The 11,365-nt window shown below is 38.6% G+C and overlaps 1 long non-coding RNA gene across 1 annotated transcript; it reads left to right on the top strand.

The window, feature by feature from the left end:
- The first annotated feature begins 507 nt into the window (after positions 1-507).
- On the top strand, positions 508-7,516 carry LOC118348586. The gene is made up of 3 exons (XR_004801668.1): positions 508-698; positions 826-1,370; positions 6,994-7,516. It is a non-coding gene; the product is annotated as an uncharacterized LOC118348586 (long non-coding RNA).
- Positions 7,517-11,365: the final 3,849 nt, after the last annotated feature.

Raw genomic sequence — 11,365 nt, 5'->3', positions numbered from 1 at the left:
ATAGTTTTGGCTTCTTTCCAAATGCTGGTATCGAAAAGCTTATTGACAAATGTGCTTTAATTTTTAATTTGTCTTTTTTTTTTTTCTAGTGAACCTGTTAGGGGTTTTGTTTTAGAAGAAAATGGAATTAAAAATACAAAGGGACACAGAAACATTAGCCATATTAAACTATCGATCTGAAGTAGTGTAAATAAAGATAGATGAATGAAGTTTAAGTTTCTTCATTATAAATTTTTAGAAAGTGAAATAGCGATGTATACATATGTGTGTTCTGATAAGACAAAATACATAATTTTTGCAATTGATGAATTATGTAGAACTTCATTCTTTGCTTTTGCCAGAACACTTGGGCATTCTTTGCTCTTGCTAGGGAAAAAAATTGCTTTTCTACTTTGAAATACTTAGATCAATCGAGTAGTGATATTGTTAGTCTTACTACATCCATCAAAAGAGTTAATGGATTAAAACAACTTAGGTTGGAGGATTGCAGGCAATTTCAAGAAATTCTAGAGCTTCCACCCAATATAGAAGAGGTGTATGCTAATGGATGCATCTCATTGGAAAGGTTTCCAGAACTATCAAGAAAGTTTCAATTCAATACTTGCAACTTAAGGGCAGTTTGATGGATTGAATTGTTTAGATGCTATAAAATGTTTGTGAATATACGGATTCATGTGGCAAATCATTTATTCGATGAGGTATCTCTTTGCGCCAGCCCACCACTCCCACCCCCACCCCCCCTCCCCCGCGGTGTCTTTGATGTTTCTTTCTTTTCTTTTTTCCTTTCCTTTTATGTGACATGTTTGAAACATATTTTTTTAACAGGGACATCTTAAAGACTATTTTGGCGGCATTATATTTCCGGGAAGTATGATTCTTGACTGGTTAATCCATTGTAAGGAGGCTTCAAGTACTCGATCATGTGAAATAGATATTGATGGGCTTCTATATTGGGGTGAGATTATAGGAATTGCTATGTATGTTGCTGTTGGACCTATTTTTGCGATCTCTACAGAAACTCCCCTTCATCTTCTTATTGTTGACATCACCTGTAACAGCGTAAGAAAGCTTTGTAAAGAAAGGATACTTCACTAATGGGGTTTAGATCATGAATGGTTGTAGTACTCTGTTCTAGAACCTTTCCAGCCAAAAGGGAAAAGTCTAAATGTTAAGTTTACTTGTTATTCAAACTCATTATCCCTTAAACGTTGTGGAGTCTAGTTGGTGCATAAGCATGTAGATAATGCTAAAGATCATTCAATGTGTTCTATGAGCATGATTGCAACTTGGAATTTGACTATTATCCACAACAGAAGAGGCGTTCACAACCTTGGATATCAAAAACTTGAACTTAGAGGATACTCAACTCGGTGAGTCCCTACTAAACTAATCAAATCACTCATACCATTGATCAACCTACCATCCTTTCTTCATTCATTGCCCAAATGCTTGTTTTGTTCTAGATTTACTTTCAAACCTCACTCCTAACACTAAAACACACTTGCTAGTTTTCATCACTGGGGAACCTGCAATTCTTATTATGTTCCAAAGTTAACAACTCAAGATGGGGGTCGTTAGTGTCAAGATAAGTCGAAATATTGTGTGAAAATAGCCGAGATGTCGGCCTTGTGGTTTCTCTCCAATATATAAACTGTACAAAGGATTCTATACATGGAAAGAACGTTGTATATGCTAATTCTATCTCTATACAATCTGTCAAATATTAAGCTAATTATTCTGAAGAGTAAATCAAGAAAACAAATATGGAAACAAATATGGACAGCAAAGCTGTCCATTGACAGCCCCCCTCAAATTGATGCGGGTTGATCAACCAACATCAATTTGCTACTTAGGAAGCAATGTCGATGACGAGTAAGAGCCTTGGTAAAGATATCTGCAATTTGTAGCTCAGTGGAAATGTGCAGAAGAGTGATAACATGAGCTTCAAAGGCTTCACGGATAGAGTGACAATCTATTTCAATATGCTTGGTGCGCTCATGATAGACAAGATTAGCCGTGATCTGAATAACACTTGAATTATTGGCGTGTAAAGGTGTAGGATCAATCTCAGAGAAGTCTAACTCAGCAAGCAAACCTCGAAGCCAAATAATTTCGGAACAAGCAAGAGACATCGCTCGGTATTCAGATTCTGTAGATGACTTAGAAACTCTGTCTTGCTTCTTACTCTTCCAGGAGATCAACGCATCACCTAAGAACACACACCAACCAATGATGGAGCGACGTGTATCAACACAACCAGCCCAATCAACATCGCTATAAGCAGCAAGATGAGGAGAATTGCCTGCAGGAAAGAATAACCCACGGGCAGAAGTGCCCTGAACATAGCGTATGATCCTACGAACAGCAACCAAATGAAGATGACGGGGAGTTTGAAGAAACTGGCTGACTTGCTGTACAGCAAAGGAAATATCTGGTCTAGTGATAGTGAGATAGACAAGGCTACCCACCAACTTCCGATATAAACTGGGATCGGTAAGTAAGTCACCCTCCTCTTTGCGAATCTTGACATTTAATTCCATGGGAGTATCGACAGAGGGAGCTTCCTGTAGTCCAGCTGTAGCCACCAAATCACTAGCATACTTATGCTGATTGAGGGAATACCAGAGGGACTACGATGTACCTCAAGTCCAAGAAAATACGTGAGAGACCCAAATCTTTCATATGAAAAGATTCTGAGAGATGAGTCTTGAGCTGGACAAGTAAAGCAGAATCGGAACTAGTAATCACAATATCATCAACATAAACCAAAAGGACAACAATACCCATGTCTGATTTTCGAAGAAACAATGAAGTGTCATACTTGCTCTGCTTGAAGGAAAATTGTAATAAAGTGGTTCGAAACTTATCAAACCAGGCCCTTGGAGCTTGTTTGAGACCATAAAGAGAGCGACGAAGTTTACATACATTAGAGGTCGGAGAGGGAAACAATCCCGGGGGCGGCTTCATATAAATACACTCTTTAAGGTTCCCATGAAGAAAAGCATTCTTGACATCCATCTAATGTAGTGGCCAATCATGGGAAGCAGCAAGAGCTAGGATCGTACGAACATTGGTCATCTTAGCCATAGGAGCAAAGGTCTCTTCATAATTGACACCATATTCTTGATTATTCCCAAGGGCAACAAGCCGAGCTTTATAACGATCCAAACTTCCCTCAGAGCGAACCTTGACTGAGTAAACCCATTTTCAACCCAGAGGAACTATAGTGGAAGGACAAGGTTCAATGTCCCAAGTATGATTGGCCTCTAGAGCGGCAATCTCTTCTTGCATGTGAGTAGCTTGTGGGAATATCAAAATTGGACAATGCAGCAGTAAGAGCGGAAATGGAATTGCCAGAAGAGAACCCATACCTATCCAGGGGTATAGACACTCGAGGAGAGCGACGTACCAAAGGCTCTGGAGGCACTGCAACTAACTGATTCTGATGCATGTGAGGATCATATATCGGGTGAGCCACAGGAAGAGACTGTGGGCGGGAGCGTCTCGTATACACCATACCTAGTTTAAAGCGAGAACTGACTTGGTGAAGATCTGAGAGCTGCTGCTCAAAAGAGGGGAGGACCACAGTAGAAGAAGAGGGCATAGAAGACATAGGAAAGAAATGTTGATTTTCAAAGAAAATAACATTCCTAGAAATGCGTGTGCGATGTAAAGTAGGATCATAGCAAATAAATCCCTTTTGACACACATTATATCCCAAGAATGCACATTTAACAGATTGAGCAGATAATTTATGTCGCTCATGAGGAGGTAAATGAACAAAACATATACAACCAAAGATACGGACATTATCGTAACTAGGTTGCTTAGCAAACAAACGGAAATAGGGAGATTCCATGTGTAAGACTTGGGAAGGTAAACGATTAATCAAGTGAGTAGCAATTTTCAGAGCCTCGACCCAAAACATGGATGGAACAGATGATTCTAACAAGAGAGTACGTACCACATCAAGAAGATGGCGATTCTTGCGTTCAGCTACTCCATTTTGTTGGGGAGTAGCGAGACATGAATGTTGATGGATAATACCTTTAGAAGCCAAGAATGCCTGAAACTCAGTAGACAAATATTCACCACCAGAATCTGTGCGTAACGTCTTAATAGTCGCAGAAAATTGATTGTCGACATACGCTAAAAACTCAGTGAAAGTACGAAAAACCTTAGATTTAGAGCGAAGAAAATAAACCCAAGTGAATATGCTATGATCATCAATAAAAGTCACATAGTATTTAAATTTTTCATGTGAACTAACTGGGGAAGGTCCCCAAACATCACTATGGATAAGATCAAAGCAATGAGACGCTCTACTAGCATGCAAAGGAAATGGAAGTGTTTTACTTTTACCAAGTTTACAAGAATCACACTCAAAAGATAAAGAAGAAGAACGTTCTTTATTACCAAGAAAACCAGAGTGCAATACATGAGATAATATCTGAGTATTAGGATGGCTTAAACGACGATGCCATACCATACTCAGATCAGGAACATTATTACAAGCAAAAGATTTAATAGAAGGCACTGAAGAAAGTATGGGAATAGGTAAAAATAGTGGAAACAAGCGCCCCACTTTAGGTCCCTTCGCGATCGGCTCCCCCGTGACCTAGTCCTGCACAACACAACCATCACCAGAAAAATTAACAGCACAATTGTTATCAACTAATTGACCAACAGAAATAAGATTCGTGGAAAGCTGAGGAGCAAGAAACACATCAGTAAATGTGGAAGAGGCATCTCCAACAGCATCTATAGGCAAAGAACTGCCATTGGCAGTCTGAATGGCAGATTGACCAGCATAGGGCCGAACATGACACAGAGTTGTGGGAGTATTCGTCATGTGATTAGAAGCGCCTGAGTCTACGTACCAGAGTTTAGTATTATTTTTACCTTGAAATCCCATCGCAGATAATGCCGAAATTAGCATTTGTTGCACCATTTCTGGTGTGCAGTAATTTGCTGCAGGAGGTGCAAGATCAGAGGAAGCACCTGAGGAGGAGCCATGTGTTACAGGAGTTGCTGCATGAGGAACAATAACAGAAGTCTGGAATGCTTGAGCTTGACGATTCTGTGGGCGGATGCGACATTCTTTGATAATATGACCCTTTTTCTTCCAATAAGAACAATATTTCTTGGGACAATTGGCAGCAATATGCCCATATTCCTTGCAACAGAAACATTGTAAATTTTTAGAAGTCATAGGTGATCCTCGTCCTTGGGCAGCATAAGCCACAGTTGCCATCCCAGAACTACCATGAGATTGCTCCAGAATAGCTTGAGTACTAAGACGTTGTTCTTCACGAAGTAACTCACCAAAACAAATATCAAGAGAAGGAACAGGTGATCTGTTCAGTAGAGAGGAGCGAATAGATTCATATTCCGGGCCTAGTTTCATAAGAAACTGATCACGCCGGCTAGTCTCATGAAGAGTCTGAATAGTCGAAAGAGCGGCAACAGGAACATCCGCTGTAACCAAAGCAGTATATTCATGCCAAAGAGTTAGAAATGCTGAGTAGTAGTCTTGGATGGAAAGACTACCATGTTGAAACATGGCAATCGCATGTTCTAACTGAAAGCGACGAGCATCATTAGCTTGATGATAAACCTTCTTCAAGTAATTCCACATGGATTGAGCGGAACGATGAGCCCGTAAGTTGGTAACAATATGTAGTTCCACCGAACCAAGAAGCCAAGACATAATCCGAGCATCAAGCACAGCCCATGAAGGAGAAGCCTTGAGATCATGGGATGTGTCAGGATTGGATGTTTGGGCAATATCCGTGCCATCAATATGACCCCAAAGATCTTTTTCCTTGAGGAAAAGTTCAAATTGAAATGCCCAAGTAGAGTAATTTGTGCCCGTAAACTTGACACATACAGGTGCAGAGTCCATCGCAAATAAATGAAGCCAAGACAAAGCAAAAAAAGAAACAGCAAGGGAAATCAACCGAGACCAAAAAAAATATAGACCGAAAGTTTCTATAGTCTCCAAGAAACAAAATCAACACAGAAGCCGAAAGCCACAGAACATAAAAACTGACCAAGCCGAGAGAAAAAAAAATCCCACGTGAGAATTGCTGCACCCAGACGAAGTCGAGAACCCAACAGGAATAACCAGAACAAGCCGAAAGTCACAAGGACGAGAATCCCAGAGCCGAAAGTTGCCAAAGAGCTGCGACGTCAACTACAAAGACACAGAGATGCCGGAAACACTACCAGAGTGCTGCTCCGACAATCAACTAACAGCGGAAATTGCCGAAAGGCTTAGAGAAGACTGCGTCGACAGCCACCCAACAACAGAAAGTGCCGAAACCACCAGACCCAAAACGGGATTGCCGAAAATCTAAAAAAAATTGAAGACGACAAGAAACTAGGAGACGGCTCTTGATACCATGTCAAGATAAGTCGAAATATTGTGTGAAAATAGCTGAGATGTCGGCCTTGTGGTTTCTCTCCAATATATAAACTGTACAAAGGATTCTATACATGGAAAGAACGTTGTATATGCTAATTCTATCCCTATACAATCTGTCAAATATTAAGCTAATTATTCTGAAGAGTAAATCAAGAAAACAAATATGGAAACAAATATGGACAGCAAAGCTGTCCATTGACAATTAGGACTATATGCAACCATACTTGTGTTGGCAGATTTCCTATACAAGAAACTAATAGCTCAGGTTAAGTCGTGAGTCTAAGTGATTCATGTGTCGCGTGTTAATCTCATTCGTTTACAAACAATGACTTAGAAACCAAGTGTTTTTCTCTTGAGAATAGTCTTTAAATCCTAGGGGGAAATCCAATCTCCACTCTTCACAGTTTTACGGGACACGTTTAAACTCAAAATATACTGAGAAATGTTTTCTCGAAATAAAGCACTCTTGTCAGGGTTATTGATTAGTCTATTCATGCATGCATATATGTTTGTGAACAAGTTTCAGGTTACTTAGGATAAAAATTTAATTTGTCAATCTTTCTTAGGATTGCACATCATGCCACCATTTGCTCAAAAACAAACTACTTGGTCTTAGCCAACTTCACATGAGGCTGGTGAAAGCTCATCTAGACAAGTGGCACGACCTTCCTGGAAGGAAACTTTGTTATCGAAGATGGATTGTAGGATGGATGGACATGTTGCTCTAGTGAGGAGACAGCTCGAAGATATTGCATCTAGACTCAAGAACATAGAGATTCAACTCCAAGATCTACAGAGTGCCTTCAAGGAAAATGTACCATAACCAGCAGAGGATTGATCCTACAGGGCTTGATTCACATTCTATTTCAACTGGCTAACTTTTCATTATGTTTGTATTGTACCGTACTCCTTTTGAGCATGTTATTTCAACATGTTTTTGTGTCTGTGATGGAGCTTTTATGGAGCCTTGATTCACTTCTAAAGTGATATTTGGTTGAGCTATTATGGAGTTGATGATCTAGAACAGTAAAAGAGATGAAAAAATAAATGTTTGAAGAAGGCTGATTTGTATGCCTAATATACTTCCAAGATTGAAGACAGATTGATTTTCCCTTAAAGAAGCATGATTATGTCATATTACTGGACGTCATGAGGAATGAGTGCTCAGGGCATGTTTTGAAGTATTGCATGCATATTTATCAAACAAAACCAGATATGAAAAAAGTTTGTGGAAAAAACTCTTTCACTATTAGCATGTTTAGACTTCAATTGCATTATCTCATGTTGACTTGTGAATAAGCATCCATTGATATTCCATGTACCTTAGAAAACATTTTTTATGGGAAATTAGTACTCTCTTAAAGGTATTTTTTAGTTTAAGTGAACATAGAATGAACCTATCTCAGATTTTTTTTTTTTGCAATAGCTCAAACCTTGCATTCATAGGATGCTTGTGGAATTTGTAGCGAAGTAATCTCCTCGACCCCTTTACTGGAATTTCAATAAATATATATACACCAGGAATATTGAAACAGGTTCAGAGGCCTCAAAGAATATGCTTTTAGACCAAGCCAGATTTGTAAAGGGAGATTTAAGTGCCTTGAAAACTATGTTTTACATACCTAATACCATAAGAAGGGTAAATTGAATAAGGTTAGAATTGTACAGCATAACTGTAACATCCCAATAGAAGGCCCAAGCCACATGACCTATACTCCAAAAGGACTAGTCAATGATACAATTGGAGCCCCATTGGAACCTTATAAAGAGCAAGAACTTCTCTTTCCCAAGCAATGTGAGATCTCATACACCACCTACCCTTATCCATATCATATGGGGTATCACAATCTACCCCTTTAAATTCCCGACGTCCTCGTCAGACCTGTCCATTGTAGGTGGTATGGCTCAAGTCCCACATTTCTGGTTGGGATAGTCTCTGATACCATTTGTAATGCCCCAATAGAAGGCCCAAACCACATGGCCTATATTCCAAAAGGACTAGTCAATGATACAATTGGAGCCCCATTAGAACCTTATAAAGAGCAAGAACTTCTCCTTCCATATCATATGGGGTATCACAATAATATAAAAGGAATTACAATTTTCTAGGATTCTTTTCAAGTTAACCAGATAGGAAATGTGTTGGACCTGATTTCTTATCCCTTTTTCACCTTTTCAGCTTTCTATGAGACTATGATGACCACTTCCCATATTGGAAAGGATGCTGGATGAATTGTTATACTAGGCATTAGAATGTCACCATTAAAAGGCTGAAAGCTTTGGATAATGTCATTTTATAAACTTTCCAAGCTCCAAACTCAGGACTTAAGAGAATTAAACAGATTGTATAGGTTTGGCAAGTGTGTTTTCATCTTATTTACACACAAGGGAATTGCTTTGCCACCATTTAATGACAAAGGTATTGGATACTCCATAAGTTTGTTCCACGTTTTGGCTTGGACTTGATTGCTACACCAAATTTAGATGTTGCTAGCACCGCTGTATTTTTCTAGGATCATAAGGAGGGAAGAAAGGTTATCTGTATTTTTCTTAACATGTGTGGCAAACTCATGAATTGAGATGAACTTATTTTCTGTGCAAATTAAGGGAATCTAAAATGTTGATTTTTTTTCATCATACTGTAATTGTTGATCTTCTTGGGCTGCATTTGTCAAAATACAGGGTAATTGCTAAAAGTTTCTGGTTTGAGAAATGATACAAATGAAAGGTCCTAAAGCTCTAGATGGGATTATTATCATATTTTTGTATGTCATGAAAACATTCCAACTCCTTAAACTCTAGCAAATCTGCCCCTGCTTACTGGTTACTAATCAGGTCATGTACTAATAGTAATGCATAATGAAAGACTTCTATTTTAGTATCACCAATATTGACTTGCCATTTTGTGGTTAATCGCGCCTAACTTGATGGCTAACCGTACCTGGCAGAGGCAGTGGCGGAGCTAGGATTTTATTTCAGTTGGTGCAAAATCTAAATAAAATAAAAAAGTATGAGCTATTTTTCTTTTGTAGAACATTTTTTCAATTATAATGACAATAAGTTCTTTACACTTCTTAAGATGAGGATGCATTGCTACATGTAATGGATGCCAACTGCAGGCATGCCACTGCAGAAATTCAATCTTTTTGTAATGAAACAGTACTATTTCATTACAAAAAGAGAGTGCATTTGGCGCATAATCATTTTGCTGGTAGTACTCATACATCATTGATAACTTTGCCAAAGCTTTTGGAGTTAAGGCTTGAGGATAACCATTTTGATGGTCAGATACCAGATTTTCAACAGGAGTCATTGAATTATTTTAATGTATCGGGCAATGAATTGGAGGGTCCAATTCCAAATAGCTTTAATGGGATGGATTCAAGCTCCTTCTCTGGTGAGTCAACTTTTTATGAGATCATCTGTGTATATATAATATCTATATATATAATGTATCATGTGCATGTACATGTACTTACACAAACATGTTTCTTCAGTTGTTGTATTTATTTTTCAGAGTTATCAGAAAATGGCTGCTTCTAAGAAACTCTAAGGTACAAAGTAATAGTTACAAATCTGCAGTCTTATGTTTTGAACTAAAATATTGATTAAGCCTATAAGTGATCTATTGGATTCTATATTGTTAGATCTCTATATCTATATATATGATCATCTCAGGGCTTCATTGGCATCTAGCACTTTCCACTCTAATATTGGACATTGATTAGCCAACTTAAGCCTCCAAAGAACTGAGAACCCACATGAAACAATGCCTAAAGCCCACATATGCATATATACGAAGGTAAATATGTGTGAAAACATTCAGGCAGTGATGTTTTGTCCTATCAATGGCAGGAAATTTAGAGCTATGTGGAAAGCCTATGAGTAATTGTGATGAAGGCTCAATTCCAAGTATCCTAGTGATTGTTATACTTGCAACGATGGCACAGTCGGCATAGGTATAGTGGTCTTCATCAACCACAAGAGGCAACCATCTTTATTGACAAAGGCTCCAGTACAGCCATCAAACTTGCAAAAGAAATCAGGCATAGAGGAATCGAACAAATCAGGGAAAGACTCAACAAACCGCAGTGGAAATACCAAGAAGGTTGAGGGCGTGAAGCTGACCTTTGTCAAGGAAGATGGGGAGAAGTTTGATATGCAGGAATTGCATAAAGCCTCACTGAGATATTGGGCAGTGGATCCTTTGGGTCTTCTTACAAGGCTGCCTTGTACAATGGACAGGTGATGGTTGTGAAGCGGTTCAAACAAATGAATAGTTTGGGGAAAGAGGAGTTTCAAACTTTCAAGAGCATATGAGCAAGCTAGGGAGGTTGAGACACCCGAATCTGCTTCCTCTGGTGGCTTACTACTACTATAGGAAGGAAGAGAAGCGCTTGGCATTTGAATTTGTGCAGAAGGCCAGCTTGGCCGTTCGTCTACATGGTACTGATCTCCTCTCTAAAATATGTTTGCTCACATGTGCATGTATATTAGTTCATGAATTGGTAGGCCCTCTGTATATGTTTCTTTATGAACATAGCATTTTTGTCATGCATGTATACATACATACATAAATACATACATACATATACATATAATATCCGCCTCTGTTGTGTAATCACTTTCAATGTGTTCACTGACATCATTTTCAATGTAAAGAAGCACTATCACATTGTCCAATTCTACGAATAGTCCTAATTATAAGCCAGCTTGGAGGACAACTCCGTCATTCTTCAATTTACTGTTTATAATTATAAAGCAATACTCAATCAGGTTGAACAAAGTCTGCAATTTCTTTTTTCTTGTTCTTCAGTTCCTTAAGGTAGTAGCATTTAATTAGTTGTCGTCACCCAACCTATATATATTATTTGACACACACATATTTCACTTACTACCTTCCAATTTGATTTTATTTGACGGCTTATTCAAAATATT

This window comes from Juglans regia, chromosome 6, assembly GCF_001411555.2.
Source record: "Juglans regia cultivar Chandler chromosome 6, Walnut 2.0, whole genome shotgun sequence".
Classification (NCBI taxonomy): Eukaryota; Viridiplantae; Streptophyta; class Magnoliopsida; order Fagales; family Juglandaceae; genus Juglans; species Juglans regia.
This window is presented reverse-complemented; position numbering and strand designations above follow the sequence as displayed.